This window comes from Cibotium barometz, chromosome 4, assembly GCF_041138505.1.
Source record: "Cibotium barometz isolate CiBa-2024 chromosome 4, ASM4113850v1, whole genome shotgun sequence".
Taxonomy (NCBI): domain Eukaryota; kingdom Viridiplantae; phylum Streptophyta; class Polypodiopsida; order Cyatheales; family Cibotiaceae; genus Cibotium; species Cibotium barometz.
Genome location: NC_141049.1, coordinates 14,621,945 through 14,629,372, shown reverse-complemented (window position 1 = coordinate 14,629,372; position 7,428 = coordinate 14,621,945). Strand labels below are relative to the sequence as shown.

At 39.8% G+C, this 7,428-nt stretch overlaps 1 non-coding gene across 1 annotated transcript; it reads left to right on the top strand.

Moving 5' to 3' along the window:
* The first annotated feature begins 7,059 nt into the window (after positions 1 to 7,059).
* Positions 7,060 to 7,132, top strand: TRNAK-UUU (transfer RNA lysine (anticodon UUU)). The gene has a single exon. It is a non-coding gene; the product is annotated as a tRNA-Lys (tRNA).
* Positions 7,133 to 7,428: the final 296 nt, after the last annotated feature.

Genomic DNA, 7,428 nt, shown 5'->3' with positions numbered 1-7,428 from the left:
GTTTATTTATCTCGCCAATATGGGATTTCGATTACTTGGCCAATGTTAGGACTTCAGCCTCTCCTCCCTCTCGTTGAGACAAGTGACCGGACTCACCGGTCAAAACTCTTGTTTGCCGGCATTTTGTGGAGCATTTTGTGAAGGGTTTCACTTCTTCGCCGAGGACACCACCCTCTCTTCCCGAGCAGAGGACACGGATGAGAACGTATCAACATTGACTGAAAGGATGGCTATTTCAATTATTCCCGCTATTTATCTCTTAGGTTCCTTCGGTATGGGATAAATGACAAGACCTGCTTCAACGGCAATGAAATCACCACACGGGATAAAGGCTCGAGATGTTGGGTCGGCTAACCGAAGAAGAGAAGGGAGCAACCAACATTCCATCGACTTGCACATTGCATTCCCTGGATTTATAAAGTATGATATGCGGGGAATCGGATATAGGATATGACCGCATATCAACCACCCGCGTTGCGCATATGCAAAAGATCATATTAGGATTACTAACTCACATATTCAAGCACATGCTGACCTGCTACTCCCACATTTATCTAGCGAACCAATGCTTCCCCGTGAAGGAATTGAATAGCAGCCTAATAGCCGACCAATCCAATCCATCTATCCGGCTCGTCAACCTCGGGGGCCCAGCTAATCATTACAGTTCATTCGGCTAATCATTCAAGACAGTTTCTTTAGTTATTCGTGTTGGGTTGATGATAATCTTTCCTGATTGGTTGGTTCTTTGCCGAATAAACTCATTATTTTAATAATGAAGTTATCTCTGCTATTGAAGACTGATTCTTGCTATACAGAAGGGAAGGCGTACAGCTCGATTTCTGGGGCAAAAAGAGCATGGCTTATGTTTGGACATAGCTGCCAGCCGCCTTCCAGCCATAAAATTGAGTAAATAGATTGTTTTTTTTGGATTTAAAGAGATGAAAGACTGGACCCTTCTGCTTAAACCAATCTGTGTCCATTAAACATGTTTCGCATCCGCATCCATAAAGTAAAGTTCCTATCAGCGAGATTCGGCAGGTTCTCCCGGGCGAGCATCCACTACTGGCTTTGACCCCAACGCATCTTACCGTTAGAAGGTGTAATTAGTTCTGGTGGAAGCCCCGCCAATCAAAGGGAAAGGGGAAGAGGCTGACGAGCCAAAATCAGTATCAAAGGGAAAGGGTCATACAATTTAACCCAAATCACTATATTTATAACGCGAAGCGATCACCTTTCACTAGGTCATGGTCACTAGGTTACCATTCTATTTACTCAATTTCCCCATAAAGGTTCGAGTCCCGTATGGTCATTTTGATTGGGCAAAGTCAACAAGGAGTCAAGATTGCCTCAATACCCCGGTCCCTTTTTCCGCTTGCAGAATTGCTTGAATAAAAAAATAAATGTGTTGAATTGAAAAAAATTGAGTAAATAGATCTGGATCAACAAACTGTTCCCCGGAATCCAGAGCGATCACTGGGGCAAGCGGAGCGAAGGGCTTCCCCGAAGGAAGCCTGAGCGAAGGGCTTCCCCGAAGGAAGCCTGAGCGAAGCGATCACCTTTCAATTATCCGATCACCTTTCACCTCCAAGTTTGCTCTTCGAATCGCCCAAGAGCGGGTCGTTTGCAGGGACCGACGAGCGTAGCGAAAGGCTATTGGAGGGAGTCCAAAGAAAGTTGGAAGAGCTTGCCGACCTGCATTCGCGGGCTTCTACCGGGCATGGTAAATGACAAAATGCTTCGAGGAGTTAAAAATAGGCATAGATCCGGAAATTCCCGAATAGGTTAACCTTCTGAACTGCCTGCTGAATTCATGGGCAGACAAGAGACAACCCGGCGAACTGAAACATTTTAGTAGCCAAAGAAAGAAAAAGCAAAAGCGATTCCCCCGGCGAGTGAAATGGGAATAGCCTAAATCGTGAAAACGGGGTTATGGGAGAGCGATGAAGGCTTTGTTTTGCTAGGCGAAGCAGTTGAGTACTGCACCCCAGATGGTGAGAGTCCAGTAGGCGGAAGTACGGCTGGCTTACGCTCCAACCCGAGTAGCATGGGGCACGCGAAATCTCGCGTGAATCAGCAAGGACCACCTTGCAAGGCTAAATACTCCTGAGTGACCGATAGCGAAGCAGTACCGTGAGGGAAAGGTGAAAAGAACCCCCATCGGGGAGTGAAATAGAACATTAAACCTTTTTTACATAATAAGAAGAAAATAAAAAAGTACTTCTCAATCGAATAAGGAGCTCGAATCATTAAGAAATACTGATCTGAGCATTCACTCGTATTCTGAAAGATGTGTCGTACTACAGGTGCCGATCAACCGCAATCAACAACCCGTATCCTTGGAGAGCAGAGAATAGGGTGAGGCGGTACAACCTATTTGTTCTCTAAGGATGTTGCGTGCAATTTACAAAGGCCTGCAGGCTTGGCATGCTTTCCCGTTGATTATTGATGGCTCTAGGCTCATGATCGTGTCGGGAAAGGGATGGATGTCAGCGGTTTAAAGAGTCGGTCTTGAAAACTGAAGTATTCGGAAAAATACCGGGGGCTCGAATCCCTCTCCATCCGTGAGTATGGTCATAAGTTAGCATTCCCACATGGTGCGTTTTCCACCACCCGGCACTTGATTTGGAGAGCGCTTTTTGAGGGCCAAGGGGTTGAAAGGGATTGTCGTAATTTATGATGCGTCTGGTCCAATAGGCTCCATTTCATTGAGCGAGTCACGCTTCCGATAGAATTGAAATATACGGTGGTGTTTCAGCTTCCCCTAATTGCTACGCCATCCAAGCTTTGCTTGCCACCATTGGCGTTCTTGGCTCTATCCAGTTAACAGTGAAAAAGGGTTTCTCAATAAGAACGTTTTGAAATAAGAATTGATGTGCGGATATGATGGAATTGGTAGACATGCCCGGTTTAGGTTCTGGTGACCTTACTCAGTCGTGGGGGTTCAAATCCCTCTATGCGTAGCAGTTGGAACCTCGAAGTTATGCAATAAATTGAATGGGTTTCTTCTCTCCCTGTTAGGCCTTCAATCACTGGGCGAATAGTCCCCCTAGCCTGGAGAGTGATCCTTGAACGTGTATACGAGCCATCTACATTACCTAATCACATATTTCAGGGAGTTATTGAAGATTTTGGTGCAGCAGCAGGAGTGGGACTGCACTTCTCGTATTGCAATTGTGCCCCGATCGGATGCAGAGAAACAATGCTTTGAGCTGACCCACAGTGTCAGCAGCCTGGCGACTTTGCGAAATACACTTGACTAAGACCTCTCCAAACAAGTCAAGCAGCCGGCGCATTATAGCCCCTCTCGTGACCCTAACAGACACCCAATAGTTAGTTACGCTAGAAGGTGCGAAATTAATTGGAGCAGGAGCGGCTACCATGGCCTCAGCGGGAGTAGCAGCAAGTACTGGAAACGTATCTAGTCCTTCGACAACCTCTGTGGCGTGAAATTTCTCATTAGCCAAACAATTATTTGGTTATGTTACTCCAAGCCTTGCCTTAACAGAAGCTATTGCCCTGTCTGCTTCGACCATGGCCTTTTTAATATCATTCGTATCTCGAGGAAACAAAGTTAGCAGAGAACAAATAGGTTATACCTACGGGATGGGGGGGCTTAATGAATTTCCCCATTGTAAGATCCCTGTCCCCACCGCACAATGAATTCTGGGGTGCTAGCAGCGGAAGTAGCAGTTCTTGCGCGGGGCAGGGTCCTACACTCGCGGCCTCGCCCACGGATATCCGGACAAGAGACTAATCCATCGGTTTTTCCAAAACCGAACAACCCGGAAAAACTTCCTTTGCCCAGAAAGCACGGGCGATTCCACCAGGATAACTTTTCCCTAATGTAGTCAAAAGGCTTAACTAACTGAACTGATCTGACCGAACTCATAAGTTCCATAGTCAGATTAAGGCACAGATTGCACTTGGATCATAGAGATCAACGCTTTTTTCCTCATCGAGAGGCACAGCCGTTGATTCTTTTTCCATAGAACAATTTTTGTCCGGGATTTACTTCATCGATCCATCAGTCCAGCTCAACCCCATCAAGTCCCATGGGTTAGCCAACCGCCCAACCACTGTAGTGATGGGATCCAATTTAGAATTTGGTTAGGTTTTGTCCCGGGTACTAGGGAAAAGAGTTCCCAGGCCCCCTAGCCGGAAGTTCATGCAAACATAAAACTAGTCACACCACTTACACACCCAATATGAAATTGCCTTTTCTCAGCATTAGCTAACTTTAAAACAATCCTTTAATGAAACCATTATGTCACTGATCACAATCCTCAAAATTTCTGGTTGAATCCTTATTTCCAATCAATCCTTCATCGGTTTACTTATGGCATCATTGGCAACCAGAACGCTCACCACCTGTTCACTCAGGGGCCTTTTCAATAGTTCCTAGCTCATAGTACCCGACAATATATTCACACATAAAAATCAAGATGGAATCCTCGTTGAAGATTAGCAAGATCAACCAACAGATCCATATAAGAGAGCTATGGACTCATCAGTTTTGAGGATCAGCATACATTACATCTCATCACATCCATTTCTCATCATATCTCATTCGTTCACATATTATATTATTCCTTTCACATTCTGATTCACTTGACATCTCATCTCATCCATTCGTTCATATCGACTTCATATCCATTCACATACATATTCGCATTCATATATCCACATCCACATCCACATTAATACATCCACATCCACATCCATACATCCATTTCCACATCCACATCCATACATCCATTTCACATCCACATCCATACATCCATTTTCACATCCACATTCATACATTCACATTCATACATCCACATCCACTTCCACATCCATACATCCATTTTCACATCCACCTTCATACATTCACATCCCCATTCACATTCATACATTCACATCCACATTCACATTCATACATCCACATCTACATCCACATTCATACATCCACATCCACATCCACATCCATACTTCCATTTCCACATCCACATTCACACCTTCACATCCCCACTCACATTCATACATCTACATCCGCATCCATACATCCATATCCACATTCCACATCCTCATTCACATTCACATACATCCACATCCACATTCCATATCTACATCATTTCTTTCACATATATAACTACATCCATTTTTGGATTAAAATAAATTCTTTATGCATCTTTCCATTCATAAATCTAATTAAGTAGGAGTTACACTTTTAAAATAGAAGAATTGCTCTTATGCATCTAATTTAAGCATAAAATCATTTATAATGAAGATCACACTTTTAATATAAAAATATCTTTTATGCACCCATTTATGCATAAAAATCAAATATGATAAAAGTAACACTTTTACAATAAAATAATAATCTTTTATGCATACCTCTATCCATGAAAATCAATATGATAAAAGTAACACTTTTATAATAAAAAAATAATCTTTTATGCATACCTCTATGCATGAAAATCAAATATGATAAAAGTAACACTTTTACAATAAAATAATAATCTTGTATGCATACCTCTATGCATGAAAATCAAATATGATAAAAGTAACACTTTTACAATAAAATAATAATCTTTTATGCATACCTCTATGCATGAAAATCAAATATGATAAAAGTAACACTTTTACAATAAAATAATAATCTTTTATACATACCTCTATGTATGAAAATAAATTATGATAGAAGTATTACTTTTATAATAAAAAATAATCTTTTATGCATACTTCTATGCATGAAAATCAAATATGATAGAAGTAACACTTTTATAATAAAAAATAATCTTTTATGCATACTTCTATGCATGAAAATCAAATATGATAGAACTAACACTTTTATGATAAAAAATAATCTTTATGCATACTTCTATGCATGAAAATCAAATATGATAGAAGTAACACTTTTCTGATAAAAAATAATCTTTTATGCATACTTTTATGCATAAAAATCAAATATGATAGAAGTAACACTTTTATGATAAAAATAATCTTTTATGCATAAAAATCAAATATGATAGAAGTAACACTTTTATAATAAAAAAATAATCTTTTATGCATACTTCTATGCATAAAAATCAAATATGATAAAAGTAACACTTTTATAATTAAAAAAAAATATTTTATGCAAGTAACACTTTTATAGTAAAAAATAATCTTTTATGCATACTTCTATGCATGAAAATCAAATATGATAGAAGTATCATTTTTCAATAAAAAATAATCTTTTATGCATACCTCTATGCATGAAAATCAAATATAATGAAAGTAATACTTTTATAATAATACTAATTTTCTTTTATACAAATAATCAAAATGCATCTTCTATGCATGAAAATGATACTTTAGAATATAGAAACCATAAGGATTACTCTTTTAGAATAATAAAAGATAAAATTTATTTCACTAATTTCCAAAAACTTCACCATAACCTCCTTTGTATGGCTGACCATTTTTTAATTTTTAAATCTCTAAAATTAATAAAAAGTGCACCAAGAGTATTGAAATTATTCTAAAGTAAACATTTGTCTACTTATTTAAGACAAACATTATAAAAAACTTGACTTTAATCATTAATCATTCACCTAGGATAGAGAATGGTTGGATTTACTAGAGAAGAGAGGGGAATGCCTTTTGCAATGAGAGGCATAACATCACTTGCAATTTTGGAGAAGAAAAAAAGCATAAAAAACCATAAAAACCATAAAATAAATGGAAAAGAGGGCAATGGCTTGAATCTAGAAAACCTTCCCTTCCAACTTGAGAATGCAATCTTTCAATTATCAGAACTCAAATGGAATGTGAATCATCGTGTAGCCTGCCTAAGACAGAGGGATATTTTGGAAATAGCCCATGGAAAAGCGGAGAGGGGTATTGATGGTTGACATGAAGCGAATGAGGCATCTGAAACAAAGAATAGTTACCTAGATAACATTCATTCATGTATACTACTATAATGCCATCGAGATATGCCTAACCATCCCGGGTCAGAGTTGTTCTTTTTCGTTCAATTACCACATAGAAATCTATCTCATAATTAGTAGTAATAGTAATACAATAACATTTGGGTGTATAGCTCAGTTGGTAGAGCATTGGGAGTTTAATCTAATGGTCGTAGGTTCAAGTCCTACTACACCCAGACTTGAGACTTATAGTAATTACATGATTACAAAAGAAAGTGTACTTCAAAGATCACTCCGCTTCGGCCCAGTTGTGTTGAAGGGGCCACCTATAGTGGCTAGGCTGTACAGTTAAGTTGCCCCTTGCACCCACCTTACGCCTTGACATCATCCATTCGAAAGCGCACTTGTCGAACTGCCCGAGGACGGACCGAGGGGGAAAGCTGGCTTGCTTGCTTTTCTGCCCCCTCCCTCAAAGTACCCTCCTATAGAGCGACAGATTGGGGCTGCCTTTTTGTTTGAAAATGAAAGGCGA